This window comes from Balaenoptera acutorostrata, chromosome X, assembly GCF_949987535.1.
Source record: "Balaenoptera acutorostrata chromosome X, mBalAcu1.1, whole genome shotgun sequence".
Classification (NCBI taxonomy): Eukaryota; Metazoa; Chordata; class Mammalia; order Artiodactyla; family Balaenopteridae; genus Balaenoptera; species Balaenoptera acutorostrata.
Window position 1 is genome coordinate 12980230 of NC_080085.1, and position 21706 is coordinate 13001935.

General features: G+C 40.9%; 1 long non-coding RNA gene across 1 annotated transcript in view; it reads left to right on the top strand.

The window, feature by feature from the left end:
• Positions 1-216: 216 nt before the first annotated feature.
• Positions 217-21706, top strand: part of LOC130706222 (uncharacterized) — a 220911-nt gene continuing 199421 nt past the window's right edge. The window contains exons 1-2 of the long non-coding RNA XR_009006593.1: positions 217-260; positions 2481-2687. This is a non-coding gene — a long non-coding RNA (uncharacterized LOC130706222). The remainder of the gene's footprint in view (positions 261-2480; positions 2688-21706) is intronic.

The following is a 21706-nucleotide window of genomic DNA, read 5'->3' on the forward strand; positions in this document are numbered from 1 at the left end:
TGGCTGTGGCGAGCAGAGGGGCGGGCTGGGCGGTGCGCGGGATGCAGCTCGGCTGTTGCCAACGGCACCGGAGACAGCTCAGGTGACCGCCCAGTCCGAGGAAGCCGATTGGCCGCGTCTCTACCAAGAGGGGTGGTCCGAACCGGAAGCCAGGCCACGTGACCCGGAAGCGGCCGCTGCCGGGGCCGGCGCGCCTGCGCACTCCTGAGTGTGCCACCGGGACGCGCGCGCAGCCGTCTCGGCTGTTTTGTGGTGAGAAGGTAGTGTTTCGCGGTGCCCTTTGTTGACCCTGCTGTGCGGGGCAGGGAAGATCAGGACTGCCAAGAACCACATTCGAGCTCGGATAACTTTCCGTGCCCCAAGAGGGTGGGACGGGACGGTGTAATAGCTGGTGATGTTGTTGAGGGGAGAGAGGGTGTGCTGCAACTCTGAGGAAAACAAGTCAGCTCTTTCTTGGAGCTCGTGCACGCGTTTAGAGTGCTCTTTACAATTACTTTGCCTCAAAACTGTCCGGAATCCGACCCCTTCTTCCCATCGCACTGCTACAGCCCTAGACACCTTTTCGCCCCAAGCTGTGCAAGTGTCTCTTCCCGGGGCTTGCCTCGTCCATCCTCAGTGCTGCGGACCTGAGGAGTTACTGTCCATTCTCATCTGAAAAGCCTAGAAGCACCTCATTTCAAGATCCCGCTTCTTTCACACGGAGTCTCCCCTCTCCTCCCCCACATCCGCTTGGGTTCCAGCTTAATCTTGTCGACGACTTGCTCTGCCTGGCATGCCCTTGCTCTCAAATGTCACAGCTCCTATGAAGCCTCACCCTCAAACCCTGTAAGAAGGAATCCCTCTTTCATCCATATGCCCATTAGCACATCTTGAATTTTCTTCATTTTGCATCCCAACCTAGTTCACTGCCTAGTATATAACACCACTAATAAATGTGAGCTGACAGATAAGGATTATAAAATTGTAGATTTGTTAAGAACCACAGTGCTGAGCATTGTGTCTAGCACATAATGGATATACATATTTTTTGAATGAAAGAATGGATGAATCATCCAGTCCTACTCATCTTTTACAGATGAAGAAAGGGGAGCCCCACGGGATTAAGTGACCTTGCTTGAACAGCCACGGGTTTCTCATGTCGAATGCTATTCATTACCCCAGTCACCTCGGTTCTTACAAAGGATGCTAGAAAACTGCTTTTGTTAAGCTATGCCCTTGTTGCAGAGGTTCCCAAGCATAGTCGCCCGAATTTTTTAACGGCCCAAAGGGAAAAAGAGATGCTAAGTTTTTCAGGAAGCTAAATTTAATCAATCTAAAGGAATCCTTTATTAGGGATTGTGTTCTTTTTGTGTGTGTTAAAATGTCTATAAAACTAAGATAGTATATAATAGGAACTTGGGGGCATTTTTCAATGCCCTTCTTTGGCAAAATAAAAATATACAATACCTTCCCTTTTAAACGCTGCTATGCTGCTTGGAAAATTTCCTACCAGCGTGTATGCTAAACGTATACTGTAGTATTAAAGAAGTGGTCAACACAAAGCACAGAGCTGGCTTTCTGTAGGTCTTTAGGCCCCCTGCCCAAATTTCAGCAACGGGACCAATCCTGCCCCAGAGGCACATGTTAATGCCCCATTTCTCCCTTACTACACAAAACAGATGCCATTAGCCAGTCAAAGACAGATCTAATACTATGTAATGAAAACTCGCCCTCTGAATCCAAATGCTGCTTTTCTCTTTTTCTGTACAAAACTCATGTCCTCAAGATTCCTGAGATAACTACCTCCAAGTTTAAGCTCATTGGTTATGCTCCTGATGTTGGTCTGTGGTTCTGAAAACGAGGACGGGAGACTTGCTGATGACATATTGGCAGTCTCTGGTATTCCTAGCCAAGAAAAGGTGGAGGTTGGGGGGAGGGAGGGAAGGGAATTATGGGAAAAATAATTAGCAGCTGAAAGCAGCTATTACATAATCTTGGCTGCTTATTAATTTAGCAGAAGGAAAGGCTTATTAAATTCTAATAGCAACAGCACAACTGCAAACGACCTAGCAATTAACAGTGCAGGGCCCATTATTTTGTTAATATGTTCTCTTCTTTTGGCAAGTGTATAAGAACAAAATTTCTAGAAGCAGATGGTCTTTTTCAGTAGATTATAGATGGTTTATTTCCCAGTCTTAGTATTAAGAGCTTATTGTGCATTCACCGTGAAAGACAAAAGAACCACTGTTATTGTCTTTGTTGGTAATTAACTGTTTGACTTTGGTTCCCACAATTTCCAAATTGTGGGCTTTGTTATATAGCTGATTCTTCTCACCTGGTATCTTCTTCATCTGTCATGTTAATAGGGTCTCTTTTTTTAGTCCTCTGCTTTTTTTATCTGGGTGGTCCTGATTTCTTGGTTGTTATTGATTGATGGTGCAAAAATTATTTTTTATGAAAAACTAAAAATCAGATTTTATACTTTTTTTTTTTGGATACAGGAAACATTTATTACAGTACCGTTTCTCATGGAACAAGAACATGTAGTTTCATGGTGCACGGCTGCCAGATGTTTCCCAGGTTTCAATGTCCCAGATAGATAAAGGAAAATTCGGCAAGGTCAGAAGAGAGAAGAACAGATTTATCACGAAATAGGAATGGTAACTGTGTCCCAAGTGTACAGAAGGGGAAGAATTGAAGTCTTTCTGGTAACCTGCCTTTTCTTTTATTTATGTTTTTATTGAGATATAATTGACATATAACATTAGTTTCAGGTGTACAACATAATGGTTCAATATTTATATATATATGGCAAAATGATCAGAGTAAGTCTATTTAACATCACTTGTTTCTTAAACAACAACAACAAAAGTGCCTAGCTTTTATTTGTGCTAAATGCAAGAGGTGAGGGTAAAGTAGAGATTCTACCTTTTAACAGTAAAATTTTGATACTTTATATGTAGTCTTTTATAAGTTTTCAAAAATAATTTTAGTTTCCTGTTAAATGTGTGATGACTATATGCTTTTATCTCCTCCTTTTATCCCTCTCAAAATGCCATTAAATGAAAAAAAAAGAAGAGGAATGTTTAAAGTATAGACCCACATGGACAATAGGGGAGGGGACAGTAGCGTGAGGATGTCAGCGAGGATGTCAGGGTACACTATTGGCTCATGATTAAACACTGATGATTTAAGAAAAAATTGTAGTATGTTTATCTTGAGAATATGGAGGACAGACATGAGGGGATGTTGAAATAATGCTAAATCCTCATGCGGTAACAGTAAGAAAATAGATGCGATCCAACATGAATCAAGAAATAGAATTATTAGCATATTCTTTCAATACCAAGAAGTAAATTCCAGATACAATGAAGACTTTCTTTCCAGAGACAGAATCTTGAGGTAGGATGTAATAAAGGTTATTATTACATTTTATTTTATTGTAGGTTTTACTTAGATAATTTTTTTAAATATTGTAATGAAGTAGATAAAAATTCTGTTACTGCTAACACTGTATTAAGGATTGGTACAGTGTTCCTTTAGCCAGTCTATATATTATTTAAAATTTATTAAATAAAAATGTCTTGTAATGAAATTCAGTGCTGAATCATTGTAGAAGATCACAGTAAGTGTAAAAAAGATGCTCAGAGTTTGAGAATTTGCATCTTCTAAGATAAAGTTGTTCCAAGGAGAAAACTGGCCTAAAATAATGAGGATTTGTGAACCAAATCATTTCAAATAGATAGAGCTGTCACTGCTGACGTCCTCAACAATGAGCTAAAGGGAAATGTGGAGCATACGTTCTTTCTTGAGGCCTGTTTCCATAGCTTTGGATAAAATGCAGGAGAATGACTCTTCTCCTTTTAATATTGGGTTAAAGCAGTGATTCTCAAGCTGGGCAATTTTATCCCCCACCAGGGGACACTTGGCAGTGTCTGGAGACATTTGGGTTGTCACAGTGGGGCAGGGGGGCGGGGGTGGGGGAAGAGTTGGTGATGCGGCTGCAATGTACAGAATAGCTTCCATGACAGAGAATTATCCAGCCCAAAATGTCAATAGTGCCGAGGTTGAGAAACCCTGAGTTAGTCACTGAAAAGGTTAACATGCAGCAATGGAGATATTTTATAGACATTTCAAGAAATGGAACAAGCACTTATCTTCATATGTTTGGTTTTCTCTCAGAGGAGTTGGAGTTGGAGGCATTCTTAATATTTGATAGGTAAAATCCTTAACTGCTGAAAAGACTGGCCACATACATGAGGCAGTCAGTATTCTTCAAAGTAACTAGACTAAACTATCCAAACGGGATTTTTTTCAAAGTGATTCTGGAATATTAGTGGAAGTTATTTAGAACCGAGATCCATGAGATGACTATTCCATCCATTCATTCATTCATTTTTTTTGGCTGTTTTGGGTCTTCGTTGCTGCACGTGGGCTTTCTCTAGTTGCGGCGAGCAGGGGCTCCTCTTTGTTGCGGTTTGTGGGCTTCTCATTGCGGTGGCTTCTCTCATTGTGGAGCATGGGCTCTGGGCACATGAGCTTCAGTAGTTGTGGCCTCAGGCTCTAGAGCGCAGGCTCAGTAGTTGTGGCGCACGGGCTTAGTTGCTCTGCGGCATGTGGGATCTTCTTGGACCAGGACTCAAATCCGTGTCCCCTGCATTGGCAGGCGGATTCTTAACTGCTGCGCCACCAGGGAAGTCCCAATTCATTCATTTATTAACATAAATGTTTATTATGTGTTTGCTCTGTGCTGGGCACTGTGGAAGGTAATGGAGGTACAAAGACGAGTAAGATGTTGACTCTGTCCTAAAGCTCCAAAACTATTTCTCCTGACACAAGATTCCATGTCTTTTGGCAACAAACTCTGGATGGTCAGGGGGGCAGTCACCAATCAAACATATGAATACATTTTCTTTTAGGAAACCCCTAGAGATGCTTCATAGAACCTTAGATGTCTGTGACTGACACCTTTGGAAACTATTTGCCCTAATGACCTCCCAGGGCTCTTAGCAGTCTTTTCATTCTGTCAGTTTTCCACAACACTCTTAATTCACAGCAGTATTAGAGAGAGATTTGCTATGTTTTCAACAAAACAATTTCAAATAATTTTCTTTTGACCTGGTCCTTAAAATGAGATGTTTCAGCAGTAATCTAACTCAACTAGACTAGTGGTTCTAGGATATTCTTTAGGGGACTTGTGAAAACACAAGATGGCTGGGCCCCACCCCCAGAGTTTCTGATTTAGCACGTCTGGTGTGAGGCCAGATAATTGCATTTCTTTTTTTTAATTGAAGTATAGTTGTTTTACAATGTTGTGTTAGTTTCTGGTATACAACAAAGTGATTCAGAATATATACATTCTTTTTCAGATTCTTTTCCATTGTAGGTATTGTTTATCTATTTTATATATAGTAGTGCCTATCTGTTAATCACGAGTTCCTAATTTATCCCTTCCCCCACTTTTCCCCTTTGGTAACCATAAGTTTGTTTTCTATACCTGTGAGCCTGTTTCTGTTCTGTAAATAAGTTCATTTGTATCATTTTTCTAGATTCCACATATATGTGATATATGATATTTGTGTTTCTCTGTCCGACTTACTTCACTTAGTATCATAATCTCTAGGTCCATCCATGTTGCTGCAAATGGCATTATTTCATTCTTTCTATGGCTGAGTAATATTCTAGTGTGTGTGTGTGTGTGTGTGTGTGTGTGTGTGTGTATTTATATACATATACACCACATCTTCTTTATCCGTTTGTCTGTCAACGGACACAGGTTATTTCCATGTCTTGGCTATTGTTAATAGTGCTGCTGTGAACATAAGGGTGCATGTATCTTTTCAAATTAGAGTTCTTGTCTTTTCTGGATATATGCCCAGGAGTGGGATTGCTGGATCATATGGTAACTCTATTTTTAGTTTTTTAAGGAACCTCCGTACTGTTCTCCATAGTGGCTGCACCAACTTACATTCCCACCAACAGTGTAAGACGGTTGGTTCCCTTTTCTGCACACCCTTTCCAGCATTTGTTATTTGTAGACTTTTTAATGATGGCCATTCTGACCAGTGTGAGGTGGTAGCTCATTGTAGTTTTGATTTGCATTTCTCTAATAGCTAACAATGTTGAGCATCTTTTCATGTGCCTGTTGTCCATCTGTATGTCTTCTTTGGAGAAGTGTTTATTTAGGTCTTCTGCCCATTTTTTTATTGGGTTGTTTGTTTTTTTGATATTGAGCTATATGAGCTGTTTGTATATTTTGGAAATTAATCTCTTGTTTGTCACATCTTTTGCAAATATTTTCTCCATTTCCATAGGTTTTCTTTTCATTTTGTTGATGGTTTCCTTACTGTGCAAAAGCTTCTAAGTTTGATTAGGCCCCATTTGTTTATTTTTGCTTTTATTTCTTTTTCATCAGGAGACTGACCTAAAAAAACATTGCTATGGTTTATGTCAGAGAATGTTTTGCCTATGTTTTCTTCTAGGAGTTTTATGGTCAGAGTTGTATTTCTAAGAAGTTCCCAGGTGGTGCTTATGCTGCTGGTCTTGGGACCACACTTTGAGAACCACTGCTCTATACCAAAAAAAGCTATGACATATAACAGGAAAGTTCTCAAAGCCAGTAATTGTGATATAATTTTCCCAGACAAATGATCTAAAGGAAACTTGAGATCTGAATTTTTTTATTGCTGACCTCATTAAGTATGATACCATTGGGAGAGTAATAGTCTCAGTTATATGAACCTGAAGTTCAGTCTATATGCACAACCCATAGTGGCCTATGATCGTGGTGTGCCCTGTACAAACTAATGTACTGTAATAGTCTAAGTTAGAGATTAGAGTACTTAGAGAAACTTGAAGCTTGCACCATAAAAATCAGATGCTTACGTGATGAATATCACTACTCTAAAATTTTTTCCAACTACTTATGCCAAGTAGGAATCACCTCTGAATACTTTGTTAGCGATTATAGACATGAGGTGGAAAGGAGAGAGTTGAGAGAGACCAGGTAGACAGAATCCATATCCCTGGATAAGGCAGAAACCACTACGTAGTAATCAAAATCTGCCCTTTCTCTTCCCTGACATGTGGCTAGACCCTGTTCCTCAGCCACCCCTGTGGTTAGGTGTGCCCATGGAGCTGAGATCAGGCTATGAAATGTGGATGGAAGTGCTGTCAGGCTGGGCCCAGAAAACCCTCCACAGGAAAGCCTCTTCCCTCCCTCCATCCTCAACCCTGCTTTTGCCCTCTGGATGTTGACACATCCAGGTGTCCTTGGAAGTAGGGTTTTGAAGATGGCTGAGTCTCTGTCAGCCTGGGTTCCTGAATGACTGCGTGGAGCAGACACGCATGCCACTACCACCATCATCATTCCTACCACCAATTGTACTTTAAGTGAATGAGAAATAACTTTGTATTAAGCCAGTAATTTTACCGGGTTCGTCTGTTACAACTGTTAGTATTACTGGCCATCCTTGCAAGCTGTTACACACTTCCTTACGAAGAGAGGGAGCCATAGTGATGGGTAGAGCGGTGCATTTTCAAGTGGCTAGCTCTTTGTCTCGATTCTAAACCTGCTTTTTGTGCTCCTTCATGTGTCTCCTTTCCGTTGAAATTTAAAGAGAATCCTCATACGATCTGAGTCCAGAATTTAAAACTACTCATCTATCAAAGGGGAAGGAAAGACTGATTTGAGATTTTTCATTAGCTTTACATTCCTCTGGCAAAACATAGCATTTGTACCAGGCAGTAGATAATGCAAAATTTTAAAAATCATGTGGGTGAAAGAGCCAAGGAAATGGGGGTTGCGGGGGGAGCATATTCTGGCGAACTATCCCTAATTGTCAAAAGTGGATGATGTCAGTTTCTTAGAACCAAGAAACCAAAGATGACAGTTGATTTATGATCAGATTATATCCTTGTCTTCTAAATAATATAGGACAAAGTTAAAACATTTATCCTAAAGCACTATTTAGAATACACAGACATTTTAATTGAATGATTTGAAAAACTTTTAGAAATAATGCACACATTTTAAATATAACAAATACATAAAATAATAGATGTTTAAAGGTGATTTCATTCAAACACTTCATTTTACAAATAAGGAAATTAAGCCCCAGAGAAGTAAACAAATTGCTCAATATCATACTACCTCATTAGTGGTAGATGAGGAACTAAGAGCCCTGTGTTCTGTCTCCAGCCAGTGTTTTCCCACCATAGTCCACTGTCTGTCGCCCATAAACTACTAGCCCATTATCTTTAGACAAAAACAAACAAATAAACTGAAAAACCACACACCCACAGCCCCTCAAAACATAAATTCTTCATTTCTTTCTCTTATCTCTCAGCCTGGTACTAGAGTATTTGTGTCTCCACTAGTGGACCGAAACCCTTGCGATCTGCAGGATTGGGAAAGTATTTTACTAATCTTTCTATCACAGAACCTAATCCAATACTTGGCATAGAGTAGACGCTCAGAAAATGTTACTTTGAAATGTTAATTATTTTGACGCCAAAAGAAAAATTAATAAGCCCCTGTCGCATTGCTTCTTGAGTGTTATCAGTTTTTCTGCTCCCCTCCCCCTACCGTAGCATACGAAGTAATCTCCTCCTTTCCATCCCCACTAATATTGCTCTAGGTTAGACCAACAAACTGGACTTTCTGTCTCAGCCCCTCCCCTCCATCTGATCCCATTACTACAATTCCTTCTGCATGTGGCCATCTGAGTGTTTTTTCTGAAACATAAATCCAATAGAGATTAGACCCTCTGCTTAGAATGTTTCAGTTTCTTTATTACTTCAATTTGTATGCCTATGTCTGGGCCAGGTACTCATTGGGTACTGGGGATAAAATAGAGAACAACTTAGACATGGAACCTTCTGCCAGGTGCATATGGTATAAGGGCAGGAGGGCACAGTTTACAACTGGCAATCCCTATACAGTAACGTAAAGTGTTTCAAAAGGGGGAAGGCCAGGGTGCTAAGGGAGCATATAGGAGAGGGCCTAACCCAGAGTTTCGGTGATCGTGATAGGTGGTAGAGTCTGAGAAGGGTCCCTGGAAGACACAGACTTTAGGCCAAAATTGAAAAACAAAACAAAACAAGTGAGTTGGGCAAGAGTGTTCCGCACAGGGAGAGTAGCACGTACAAAGGTAAAGAGATGAGTGTGTGACTCTCTGAAGGACCTGAATAGAAGGTCAGTGTGGTCAGAGAGTACCTGGGTAAAGATAAGTCTGCAGAGAATAAGAGGACCAGGTTATACAGGACCTTTTCACAAGATTAAAACATTTGGGCTTTATATAAAGATATTGGGGGACACTGAAAGATTTTAAGCAAGGGCAGTGCCATTATTGGATTTGAGTTTTAGAGTTTCAGAAAAATCACTCAGGGTGAAATGTGGTTAACTGCAGGATATACTGTAGTCCGAGTTTAGTTGCAGATAAAATAAACCGTTCTAACTAATATAAACAAAAGCAGTCTAAAAATGATTGGAAGAGCAAAATCTAGGCTGAGTTTCCAGGAAAACCTTCCAGAATAACACTGCAGAACTTGACTGCCAGGGAGCCACTGTGTCTGCCATGATCAGTGAGCTGGAATGCTAAGAAGCTGTCTTCATAACTGCTGGCTTCAAGCCTATACCTCCTCTGCTGTGATCAAGAAATCAGGAATCTGCTGCCAGCAAAGTGGATGCCATGGGTGCTCCTTCTTTTCACTCATGTGGCTAGAGACTGGACATTGGACTCCCTCTACAACTGCCACTGAAAGCCAGATGCTTCCATAACCATGCTCATCAGCAGAAATAGCAGAGGTGAGGCCCCCTCTTCATGATCTATCACTTCCCCCTTCCAAATCTCGCATAGGTGCACCTGATTGTTGGAATCTACATCACAACCAGAAGCCTGGCTATGGAATGTAGTTTTTTGTTTTCTGGGAGGAACACTGCAGCAGGTTGGAATGTATATATTTTTTAAATAAATTTATTTATTTATTTATTTTTGGCTGCGTTGGGTCTTTGTTGCTGTGCGCGGGCTTTCTCTAGTTGCAGAGAGCGGGGGCTACTCTTTGTTGCGGTGCGCAGGCTTCACATTGTGGTGGCTTCTCTTGTTGTGGAGCACGGGCTTAGTTGCTCCGCGGCACGTGGGATCTTCCCAGACCAGTGCTCGAACCCGTGTCCCCTGCATTGGCAGGTGGATTCTTAACCACTCTGCCACCAGGGAAGTCCCGAGGTTTGTATTTAAAGAGGAGGAAAGAGAGAGAGCTGGAGAGGGGGGTGTGGCATCAAGTTGGAGGTGCTGCTGTTGCTTAAGGAGGGAGAGACAAGCTAGGAGTCAGTAGAGGGGAAGAGGTTGAAGATATGGGGGAAAGAAGTTAAATACTCAGTCCTACAAGGACACTGAGTAGTGAGGAGGTGATGTAAGCCAGACACAGTAGAGGCTAAATAAGAAAAGGGGCTTTTCTTCCATTTTGCTCAGACCAGTGAATGGTGGGGGAGGAAGAAAGGATGTAGGCAAGCACATAGTTTGGTGCTAGGGAAGCAGCTTCTTCCTCTCTGACATAGAGGCGGAGGGAAGATTATCTGCTGGGCGTGAAGAGGGAGGTGGAGATGGGTTGAGAAACATGAAGCAGGTTTCTCCTAGAAACCTTGGAGAACTGGAGAGAGGCTTCTGGCGCAATATGAACGGATCACTGAGGGCACTGAGTGTGCAGTGGAGACTAGAACTGTGGCTGGGTCATTCTGGAAATAGGTGCATTGGTGGAGGGTTGAGATTTGCCAGACGGCTGAGATAGAAGGATGAGACACCAAAGTGGTGGAATTCAAGCCAGACAAGGAGAGCCGTGGTGGTGAAAGCAGGGAGTTTCAGGGCAGGAGGGAGGTGGTGGATGCTGATATGATAGAGCAGAAGGAGGCAAAGTGATGAGGTGGAGGAAGAGGAGAACCCTACGCCCACCAGGGCCAGATTAGAATTAGAGCCAGCTGGAAGTGTTGGGAGTTGTGTTCTGAGAGGGACCTGTGACGGCATTGTTTCAGAGGTGGGGGAGTGGGAGGTTGGGTGGGGAATGCAACAAATAAGGGCGGAGTGATGGTCGAGTAGAAAGGAGAGGAAGGTCACTGGAGCAGACCCAGGAAGGGACTCGCTTGGGTGTTGAGTAGTGGGTCATCTATGTGGATGTCAAAGTCATTCGGGATGGTAGCAGGACCTGATGGCAAAGGTGACAGTGACCCAGTTGCTGAAGACTCCAAAGAAAGAGGGAGTGGTATATAATGGCAGCAGGAGGAGTAGGGTGTGATTTAAAAAAAAAAAAAAAAAAAAAGGTTCATTGAGATGTAATTCACATGCCACACAGTTCACACATTTATAGTGTACAGTTCAGTGGCTTTTAGTGTATTCAGAGTTGTGCAACCATCACCACAGTCAATTTCAGAACATTTTCCTCACTCCAAAAAGAAACCCCACACACCTTAGTCATCACTTCCAATCTCCCCATCCCCCAGCCCCTGGCAGCCACTGATATGCTTTCTTTTTTTGTTTTGCTTTTTGTTTTTTGGGGGGGTTTTTTTGGCCGCGCCGTAAGGCTTGAGGGATCTTAGTTTCCGGACCAGGGACTGAACCTGGGCCACGGCAGGGAAAGCGCCGAGTCCTAACCACTGGACCACCAGGGAATTCCCCCACTGATCTGCTTTCTGTCTATAGATTTACCTATTCTGGCCGTTCTATATAAATGGAAGCATATCATAGGTGGTCCTTTGTATATGGCTTTCTTCACTTAGCATAGTGTTTTCAAGGTTCATCATCCATGTTGTAGCAGGCATCGGAATTTCATTTCAGAGCACTATTTTAATGGCTGGAAAGAACCTCAAAAGAGTTTAGGGGAGGATGCAAGGCAAACACTTCCCTTGTATACCAAGTCAGCTCTGGTCATTGACATTCAGCGCCGAAATTGTTGTAAAGTACGTCTTGTCCTTTTCTTGGGAGTATCTAAAATAAGTCAATATTAAATGCTCATGCTTGCTTCTTCCCTCCCCACCCCCAGCAGTAAACATAACTGAAAGCCTTGCTTAATGACAAAAACTGAGTCAGTCATTGTTGCTTCATGTTATCTGCTTGCCTAAGAAACATATTCATCTTATAGAGGAGATAATGAGCAAAACTGGCAATGCCCTAATAAGCTCTAAATTAAGCCTACATAATGTTGAACAAAATATAAGAATCAGCAAAAAAAATTTTTTCCACTTATTGATCATTAGTGTTAATGAGAACAGCAGCAAGTGGCTTTGTTCCTGTTCACTTAGAAAGTATGAAAACAAGGTAAGCAAGCAATTAGGAAGGTTAATGCGAGGATTCAGTTTTCATCCTGATAATGGAATAATTTATTTTCTAGCTTATTGACCTCAGAAGCCCTCGACGGCTTTATCTTCTCTGGTCTTTGGTTAATTTTTTTTCAACGACGTTAGTAACAGAAACTGCGAAAATGGGATCAGGGCCTACTAAAAGCAATAAAACTGAATAAATGCATCAACTTCCAGGAAATGTCAATTACAAATAAGCAGAAGGGACTGTTGTCTGTATGAACGGACTAGAGCCTCTTATTAATAATAGTGGAGGAAGTAATCCAAGAGACTAAATGTGCTGGCGAGAGAGGCTAAGTCTCTCTAAGGAGCTTAGAATGTAAAGGACACATGAAAACCTGGGAAGAGGGAGGTAGCAATCAAAGACTCAAACCACAAGAACAGCACAGAGCTGTAACACTAATGCAAGAAAGACAAGCTAGAGAGAACTGAGGCTTGCTGAAGTATATTTGAATTTGAAGGTTCACTGCTGCAGTGGAATCTCTTTTGTTTGCCCAGCATCCCTCACTCCTTCTAAAAACAGTACCCCCATTCTTCAGGGAAACTGTTCTCTCCCCCTACCACCATCACTCCCATTCCAAGGATGTAAGCTAAAAGAATGCAAGTCTTCAGGTTGGGACAAGTCATATCTGAGAATATGAAAACAATTTTTTAAAGAGATCCTTAAAATATCATCTGTAATCTATTTTTCCCATAGATTAGAAATAGAAGTGCTTCTTGAAGACAGGAGATGGGCAAATGTCTTGGTTTTCAAAAATGGGGAGAAGGTAGATGATGCAAATGTTGATTCTCTATTAAGAATATCAAATGGGTGGTGTGTGAACTCCCAGAGAGAGAGGAGGTGATCCTTAAAGAAGCCAGCACGAATTCACTGAGAAGAGACAGCCTGACAGACAGGCTTTGGTTTCTTTTGTTATATGTTTATTAGGCTAGTAGATCAAAGGAATCCTGCAGACATAGAGTTTCTGTGCTTCTGTGCAAGGCATTTTTCAAACACTTTCATGGCATCCTTGCTGAGAAGATGGAGAAACTGGATGGATGATAGGATAATTTAGCAGCATAATCATTCTATCCTAAGAATGCTGATTAATGAATCTCTGTCAAATCTGGCAAATTTTGTTGAAGATCTGTTTCGACCAGGGTTGCTTTCCTAGCATGGTCCTTTTTAAGTAACCTGAATATGGGCTAAGTGGACCTGGGTATCAGTGTATAGAGAACAAGAGTCTGGGAGGGATTGTGAATAAATCAGTTGACAAAGCAGATTCCAAACTGGCATTGGCCCAGGGATGATGTATCAGCTAGTATCTTTTGCAAAAAGGCAGGATAAATATGTAAATAAATGCATAAGTGGTCATCTCTGTTAAAATGAAATTTAAATAGGACAAGTTTTAGTGTTCTATCCTTGGAACCAAAGTTAAGGATATAAGGAGAACTTGCTAAATAGCAGCATGTAGAAAAGAAACCTTGGGGATGTTAGTGGCCTGAAGGCAATAAGAGCCAAGAGCATGATAAGGCTATAAAACAAAAGAAGAAAAAAGAACCCAAAGGAATCTTGGGCTGTTTAATTAGAAATATATCCATAGTATTCTGACTGTTCTGTGCTTTTGATAATCAATCTTACTATACTTTGATTTATTATGTTCAATTCTGGGGAATATATTTCATGAGGGACATAGACCAACTTCAACTCCTTCATAGGAGTCATATCATAGAGTGCTGTAAATCATGGCATATGAGCAACAGCCGAAATGAGTGAGGATGGTTAGCTTGGGAGTAAAATATTTAGGGGCAAAAGGATGGCTCTCTTACAGCATTGAAAGAGATGGGACATAAGACAGAATTCTGTTTAGTTCCAAGAGGAAAATGAGCATCAACGGATGAAAGTTACTGGGGTGGTAGATTTCAGATAAAATATAAACAAGTAACTACTAATAATTAGGAGTCGAATCAAAGTAGATGAGCACCCGGTTGTTGGAGATGTTCAAACAAATGACATGGCAGAGGGGACTCCTCTGCTATGTGAAGAGCTGGACACTCAGAACCTTAAGGCTTTTTTCAATTTGGGGATCCAGAAAATCCCACTTCAAGGGCAGCTGTTGTTTTGGGATTTGTGGGTATGCGTATTGGTGTTGTTTCTCTCCACCTTAAACAGAAATGAAATGTTTCCTGATTTATATGTCAGAAGTCTAGAATAGTCAGGCACAAATGGGATAGAAGGCCAGTGTCTGGAATTTGCTTTGGATCTACCCCATAATGCCCAACACACAGGGACTCAACGAAGAGGGTCTTTTCTTGAAGCTTCTCTGGGTTTCTCATGAAGATGCTTTCTTATTTTATATCTCATTTATATTCATGATTTAGCCTTGAATTGAGGTGATTTCTCTCCTTCAAGTGCTTTCTTTTTGCTTGTGGATATCTCCTAATTTAAGAGTGAAGAATCATGTGTTTTTACTGCTAAGGAAACTGCACCTCCCTACTATGATTTCCATCATTGCAAATTCACATTAAGTAAAAATACTTTCCTAATTCTTATCCTAGTCTCTCTCCAATAGGACTTTGATTTGGAAGGTACTTGATGTTTGCCACAAAAGCTGGAAGAGCTTTTCAGGGCAACATACAAACCATAAAACTTGCCCTTCCAAGCCAGACAGACTCAGGCTTTAAATCCTGGCTTTTCTGGGTACCATAGTCAGCTTGCTTAATCTTTCAGAACCATGGTTTCCTCATCTCTTAAATGAGGTTATTAATATATGTATATTTCAGGAAGTTATTTTGAAGATGAAATAAAATATGCTAATAACCTATCATAATGTTTAGTTCATAGTAGGTATACCATGGAATGTGAATATTATTATTAATTCATCACACAGTAATTTTCCGATAATCCTCAGCTTCCCTTAAAGTAACAGTAAAGTAATTTCTTAACAGTATAATATTTCTATTTTAAAAAATTTAGTGCCAGTTGTCTGTTTCTTTCCCTAACATAATTCTTTAACTATAGCTAAAATGTCCTAACTTCCTAATTATTTATAGGTTTGTGAAAAAAAAATTTGTGTGATGGTAACCAAGTCCAAGGCGTGTCTTTATTATTAGCCTCAACTTTTTCTACAACCCATTCTGTAGGAAGAAGCTATAGTTTTCCCAAAATGCCTTGCCCAGAGCAAAGCAGTTGCAGGGTTCCTGCCTCTCTAGCCTGCCCTAACCAAGCCCAGGGCACTGATTGTTTCCTTCCTGTACTTTGCAGAAATTGGCCTCCTCTGTTTGATTTGAAGTCATGAGTCTGGATCACAGTGAGCAGTACACTCTGCTTAATGAATCATTAGTAGAACAGAGAAAAGAACAGACTCAATTACATGCTGGGTTGGTTACCCAGCCTTTCCCTGAACACTGCCCTGCTCCAGCCTACACTGAAACAGGGAGGCTTTTGTATAGCAATGACTCCCTCACCAGTAGTTCTGTCTGTTGAACCTAAGACCCGTATTCTACATTCTTGATTGAGTTTAATCTGACTTGGCAGCTTTCTTAAGTACTACAGCCGTCTGCAAGCAGGAATAATGAGGGCTTTGTACAAACAGCATAGCTGCTGGGCTCCAGGCCTCCTTTCCCCTTTCTGTCTTCTTGACCACATGCTCCATCACCTGCAGGTGTCAAACTGTGTGCGGTGGCCTTTCAGGGTCAGGCCCTTGGGGCTTGCTCAGGAGGTGATAAGCCCAAGAACTAAGGGGAAGAGAGTGGGGGCAGATAAACAATAAACAAATAATCAGGTGATGATACGTGCTACCCTTCTCTCCCCTGCCTCTGGGGCTTCAGCCTCAGAATATTAAATTTCTTTGAACGAGCTATGTTCTCTCCCACCTCAATGATGACTTCGAACACCTGTGGAAACCTTCGTTGGCCTTCAGAAAACCTCAGCCTTTTTCACCTCTTCAGTGAGGACTCCTTGACATTCCCTAGATCGTGGCCTCTCCTGTGACCTACTCTGACTAGTCCAGAGGCCACTTACAAGCAGGAACCATGTCTTTTCATTTTCCGTAGCTCAGAGACTTAACACAGTGCCTGGCATATAAAGATTGCTCAATAACTCCTGGTTGATGGACTGAACAGGTCAGGGGAGAGTTGAAGGCCCATCTTGATTTATTAAATAAATAATACTGAGCCCCCATGATATTGCAGGAGAGGCAGACAAGCCAAATATAAACACATAAATCTGTCAGGTGGCGAGGTGAGGGAAGAGAGTGACAGTGGGAGACACACAATAAGCAGATAAACAAATAGGTCAGAAGGTGGTAAACAGTGAGAGAGAGAAATGGCAGAGAGGGGTCTTGGGGGCCGCTATTTCAGATAGACTGGTCAGGGGAGGCCTCTCTGGCAAAGTGATATTTGAGCACAGAGTTGAAGAAAGTGAGGGAATGAACCAGTGGAACCTGGGGCGTAAGCTTTCCAGGCAGAGAGAGCAGAGAGTGCCAAATCTTAGAGCTTGGCATGAGGAAGCGTGCCATATCTGATGTAAGGAATTGGAAGGAGACTAGTGTGGCTGGAGTAAAGTGAGTGAAGAGGAGAGTAGTGAGAGGTGAGATAAAAACAAGAAGAACACCACCACCACCACCACACTAGGTGCAGCGAGGATTGGCTGTAAGTGCTGGAATTTGGGCCCAGGTGAATGTGATAAACCATCAGAGAAAACTTACAAATGAGACCCTGAATGCCTATGGTTGGGAAGGAGGAGAAAAACCAGAGGAATGGAGGGGCGTTGGGGGGGGGGGGTGTCCTAATTCTGAAAAAGGAGACAGTGCCAAAAATAACAGCCTAGTGTACTTGATGTTACTCCTGGGTGATTACAGTACTCAAAGGATGATTTGTAAGCACCCACACAGGAACTTAGTGAGCTGTAGGAGCTAGGATAGTGGGGGTCACAAAGAATATCACGTAAGTTATCAGATTTCCTTTTAGTCGTATCTTCACGAATGATATTAGGCCGGTTGATCAAAGTAATGTGGTACAAATAGTGTACAGAGATTTCTGCAAAGTATTTGGCAAGGTCTTGTACCCTCATAGACAAGACGGACGGACATGCTCTGAATGGTCACTCTGTTAGATGGCTTTGTTCTTTTTTATTATTATTTTTTTTATTGTGGTGGTAAAATACACTTTGTTCTTTTTATTATTATTATTATTTTTTATTGTGGTGGTAAAATACACAATATAAAATTTACTATTTTAACCATTTTGAAGTATACGATTCAGGGGTATTAAGTACATTCACAATGTTGTGCAACTATCACCACTATCTAGTTCCAGAACTTTTTCATCACCCCAAAAGGAAACCCCCATTCTCATTCTCCATTTTCCCCTACCCCCATTCCTTGGCAATCACTAATCTGCTTTCTGTGTCTGTGGATTTGCTTATTCTGGTTGTTTCATATAAATGGAATCATATAATATGCAGCCTTTTTTGTCTGGCTTCTTTTACCTAGCATAATGTTTTCAAAGTTCATCCATGTTGTGGCCTGTATCAGTACTTCATTCCTTTTTTTTTTTTTTTCTTTTTTTCCTATTTTTTGGCTGCACCATGCGGCATGTGGGATCTTAGTTCCCCACCCAGGGCTTGAACCCGTGCCCCCTGCAGTGGAAGTGTGGAGTGTTAACCACTGGACCACCAGGAACGTTCTTCATTCCTTTTTATAGCTGACTAATGTTTCATTTTATGGCTATACCAGATTTTGTTCACCCATTCATCAGTTGATGGAAATTAAGGTTGTTTCCACCTTTGGGCTGTTGTGAATAGTACTACTCTGAACATTTGTGGACAATTTTTGTTTGAAGACCTGTTCTTAATTCTTTTGGGTATATACCTAGGAGTGGAATTGCCGGGCCATATGGTAATTCTGTCCTTACCCTTTTGAGGAACTACTGAACTGTTTTCCACAGCAGCTGCTCTTTCCATGGGAAGTGTTGGGGGCAGGGTTCAGATGGAAGCACCAAGGGTTGGCTCCAGGAGGACTGTGCTCCTCTGTGCCTCTAGAGAAGTTGAGAAGGGCAAGAGGCATTGGATCGGGAGCACATCATCAGGAATTAGGAGAACTTGGATTAATGGTCAGTGGAATGGCCTTGCTGAAGCGAGGCTCATCCTTATCTAGGACGTGAGGCACCTGGAATTTGCACACCATAAATCTTTCTCAGCTGAATACCTTGAGGTCCTTCCTGTGAGACAGCATGTCGCTAGGCTCCCTGAGGGAAGGCCCAGGCCCGTCCAGCAGACCATCCGTCTCTCTTGAGATGGCAAACTGATCAGATTTTCAGATGACACCCAAGTGGAAGGGATACCAAATTTAGAATCAGGGTTTTAAAAGATTGAAGCAAACCAGAAAGATGAGTTAAAACCTAACCAGATAATATTTATTTGTGATTTTTTTTTTTTTTTTTTTTTTTGCGAGTAACATCAGTGGGTCAGATGGGTCACCTGTGGAAGAAAACCAGAGATTTTCTAGGCCGGTTAACACATTAATATATATATCTTTTTTAACCCGGGATTAATTTTAAGGATTTAGTTTTTCCTTCAAAGAGTAACAAAAGCTAGAAAGAATAAATGCCTGCTTAAGGAAAATCAACATGAAAATAGCTACTAGTGCTCTTAACAAGAACCCAGAGGCTACCCAGGTAGCCTACTAAGGAATGCACTAAAATTGCCTGGATGTATTTCCAACATCCCATAACAGATCAATGTTAAAATTTCAATAATACATCTCCTTCTATTTAAATCGGCAAACTCAAAAACCACTGGTTACCAAATATTTTGCTTGATGTACTGATCTCTCTCCTCCTCTGTTAGGAGCAGCTTTCACTGAGCACCTTCCCCTCCAGGCGCCATACATAATGCAGTTAAGGAACGGAGTGAGTACATGAGGGTGGGAGTGGGGGTAGAAAAAGGACAATTTAGACACCAAATCAGAAACCGTATTATTCCAGAGTCAACTTCCGCACCATTAATTTTTTAAAACCTCAAAATCCATCAAAATGCTTATATAATATTTTTCATCTTCAATATCATGAGAGAACCAAAGAACAAGCCAATTACTTTCTAAAAAATTTATGAAAAAGTAAGTCATAGAATTCCATTCAATTTTCAACTGCGTATAATATTTATGAGTCCACAAATTGCAGATGAAAAATAAGAAAAAGGTAATAAAAGTGATTTGTTTCCAACTGGGAAACATGCATTAGAAAATTCGAATCTACTCTTGCAAAGTCTTGTTCACCAGATTATTTCCTGGGGGCCTGGGCATAATACTTACAGATTTTCAGATAAAGAATGCCTCCTACGGCTTGACTTTTCACAACTGACTTTATTTTGACAGTTTTAGCTAATATCAAAGGACCTAACTCTTAGCCAGACCCAGAAAAAAAATCTACATGAAGTGACATAGGAATATCCGTGCCCCGGTCCAGTTCCAGTCACCACCATTTATAACATTCACCAGAGTTAAACTTAAATCTTTTGTCTTGCACTGTTCCTTCAACATGCAAACAGCAGTAGGAGAAAGGGAGCTGATAAATAAAACATCCGAGAATATTATAGTTTCCGAGTGTTGAAAGAAAACTCATCTGAACGTTACAGCAGGCATGATTTTAAAGTAATATTTGCTGTTTGAAAACACAAACAAGTATTCTGTGTTATGTGGTAGTGTTTGAACTTAAGTTAACTGATTACTTAAAACTTTTCAGACTCCTCACAAATTCATGTATCAAAAATATGTCTACCCTAGCAAAGAGAAAAGCAGGAATTGTTCCAAAACCCAGAGTAAAATGTAAATGCCTCCTCTGGATAAGATGACATCTTCATGAGCAACACTCATAAAATTCAAGTCAGTGTGGGGCCGTTGGATGATTCTAAAACAACTAAACTGAGTCTCAGACAGTCCTCAGATAGGAAACACCAAAATTGCAGTCTCTATTAATTTCAGTACAATCCATTTCAAACACTTTTTTTTTCTCTTGAAGTCACTTGCAGACTAGAATGTTAGTGTTTGGTAAGTTATAAAAATAAGTGCATATGAGGGCAGTCATTCCCAATAGATAGCATTTTTGGAATGCTGCTAATAAATAATCACCTCTGAGATAAAAATCTGCCTCAAAGAAGATGTGAATGCATTTCGAGTTTTTCCAGAAAACTGATTTCCATTTACAATCCAAAAGCCAATGGTAAAGAGGAAAAGTCCCAAAGAAAAATGTTGAAAAGATCATTACAGGGACTTCCCTGGTAGTCCAGTGGTTAAGACTCCGTGCTTCCAATGCAGGGGGCGCAGGTTCAATCCCTGGTCGGGGAACTAAGATCCCACGTGCTTCACGGCACGGCCAAAAAAAAAGAGCGTTACATCTTCCCACTTCCCCAAGATAAATGTCATATTAATTTAGCACAGGAAAACGGGTGAATATATGTACTTTTTACATTTTACTATTTTGCAGTCTGTCCTAAGCATGCAGTAATAATTAGCGTCATGATCAGGAACACTACTACTGTCTTAATTAATATGTGAACATGTCCCTACTATTATTATCAAAAATAAAAATGTTAGACTACAGACCGAGCCCAACCCACTGGTCTCCCCATTTTGACATGGAATGTTCCAGTAGGGATTGGTGGCTAAAACAGGAATTGTTATGTATTTGGGGAACTGTGATGATACTGAGGAGGTCAAAAATGCAGCCACTAGCAAATCCAGCTTCTCTTTGGGGGCCAATGGATTAAGAAAAAAAACTCCGTAAGTTCAAGGCTTCAGTTGTGGATGTTAGAGCTTAGATATTTTAAGGAATCTTCTAGATTTTCTTGAAAAGTAAATATAAACCTAAAAGTAAAGGTAAATATAAAACTAAAAGAACCTTACCTACATGGTTTATGTGGTACCTCTCATATAAACTTAAAACTTCTAATCTTGTTTTTAAGGAAATGCTTTAAAATTCCTTAAAATACTAATAATAGAAATCCAACCAGCAGTAAAAAGGTCCAAATAGTAGAGAAAAAGATTGCAGTTCTACTGTAAAGGAGACCTACTTTCTGTGAAGAAAAGTACAAGGTAGCCAGCCCTGACTCAGCACAGATGGGACAATAATAGCTTAAATTGAATTCTTCTACTGCAGGATTATCCATTTCATTAGGGATTTAGACTCAGAGAGAGAGCTGTGCATTTTTGCTCATTCTTATTCTCAAAATAATAGTATCCTTTCCTTGAGCCAGTCAATTTTATTTAAAGTTTTCTATAGCTAAGACTGCTGTAAGCTCTAATACCCAGCAGAATCTTTTATATGTTGCAAAGAAATGGCAAAGGTATGTTACTTTTTATGGTGCAATCCCAATGATCTCCCCCTTTCTATCTCATTTTT